Here is a 1,693-nt window from a genome sequence, read left to right as displayed (position 1 = left end):
ACTGCGCATGCTCCTAGTCTGAGGTTTCCGCACCTTCAACCCCTCCCAGATGTTCGTCATCACAGTAATCAATCCAATGCTGTACCCAGTGTGAAGGCATCACTCCTTATACATCTCTTTTGAGCTTATTTCCGAACTTGATGGTATACAAACAATTCGTGGTGATTGGTGACACAGGATAACCGTGAATAGAAAAGGTTTTTGGATAACTCCTCCTCACCATTTTCGGCACCGTGTCACTGTTATCTTGTCCTCAACTCATTGCATCTGACGTAAGGGATTGCGGGAGCAGCAACAAGTCAAACTGTTCAAAATGAGTTTTTGGGTGTCACCAGGGTGGCCGATGGCACGGCGATCAGTCAGTCCTGCTGAATTCTTGTCAGCAGCGATTCTTCGATTCAATAGAACTTGGGAGGATCGAACCCACGGTCTGCTGTGGTGCGGAAGCTCCGATGTAGTCTAGCTGGTTAGGATTCGTGGCTCTCACCCACGCGACCGGGGTTCGAGTCCCCGCATCGGAATTTGTTACGGTTGTGTGAGCAGATTGGCTCGGTAACCAAAACAGTCCCTCGACAAGCAGTTAGTTGCATCATTGGTCTAGTGGTAGAATACAACGTTGCCATCGTTGTGATCCGAGTTCGATTCTCGGATGATGCAGATTTTCATTGGCCCCTTCTGACCCCTGCCCAACGTTTCCGAACGCATCATGTTGCACGCTGAGTTTAACGGATCCTCGCCAGGCTAGGCGTGCTGGTCGTTTCAGCTGGCTGTTAAGTCGACGGTGAGCAACCTTGTCCATGGGGCGTGGGGAATAGAATTCGAAATGGTGTTGGGAGGTCAGTGGCCATGATAAAGGGTCATCACTGACATTCACCTCTTGTTTGCAGCCGAGCGAGAGGACCTAATATTTACCTTGAGCCAGATGGCTACGGTGATATATATAGGTTGGAATTGCGGTCGTGTTGGTTGCATAAACTTCCTGCCGCGCCACTTGATTCCGAGTCCTAACCTGTGCTTCGTATGATCATGGTGTGTACCCGCTGGGTAGCGATTTCCATTACTAGGAGCCTCTCATCAGCTAAAGGAATAGAATACTGAGCAGCGTAAAGGCAATCCGTGCTTGTAACGAGAGAATCCTCGGTCCAAGTGCGAATCAGTGGTTTTGAAGCGCATTCGATTCCCCCTCGCCGCATTTCTCCCCATCCCTTCTGATTGATGACTCGCTTGAACTGTCGGTATTCACACTTCGATCTGTGCGTCCTCTGTTTCATCCAACTCGTCGTAATACTCATTAGAGATGTTAACTGCGCATGCTCCTAGTCTGAGGTTTCCGCACCTTCAACCCCTCCCAGATGTTCGTCATCACAGTAATCAATCCAATGCTGTACCCAGTGTGAAGGCATCACTCCTTATACATCTCTTTTGAGCTTATTTCCGAACTTGATGGTATACAAACAATTCGTGGTGATTGGTGACACAGGATAACCGTGAATAGAAAAGGTTTTTGGATAACTCCTCCTCACCATTTTCGGCACCGTGTCACTGTTATCTTGTCCTCAACTCATTGCATCTGACGTAAGGGATTGCGGGAGCAGCAACAAGTCAAACTGTTCAAAATGAGTTTTTGGGTGTCACCAGGGTGGCCGATGGCACGGCGATCAGTCAGTCCTGCTGAATTCTTGTCAGCAGCGAT

General features: G+C 48.8%; 2 non-coding genes across 2 annotated transcripts; both read left to right on the top strand.

Moving 5' to 3' along the window:
• Positions 1 to 448: 448 nt before the first annotated feature.
• Positions 449 to 521, top strand: Pmar_PMAR027315. The gene has a single exon. It is a non-coding gene; the product is annotated as a tRNA-Glu (tRNA).
• A 65-nt stretch (positions 522 to 586) lies between these two features.
• Positions 587 to 657, top strand: Pmar_PMAR027314. The gene has a single exon. It is a non-coding gene; the product is annotated as a tRNA-Gly (tRNA).
• The last annotated feature ends 1,036 nt before the right edge of the window (positions 658 to 1,693 follow it).

The sequence above is a fragment of the Perkinsus marinus genome, assembly GCF_000006405.1.
Source record: "Perkinsus marinus ATCC 50983 genomic scaffold scf_1104296964070, whole genome shotgun sequence".
Lineage (NCBI taxonomy): Eukaryota > Perkinsozoa > Perkinsida > Perkinsidae > Perkinsus > Perkinsus marinus.
The sequence above is the reverse complement of the archived record's forward strand: the minus strand, read 5'-3'. Positions and strand labels throughout refer to the sequence as shown.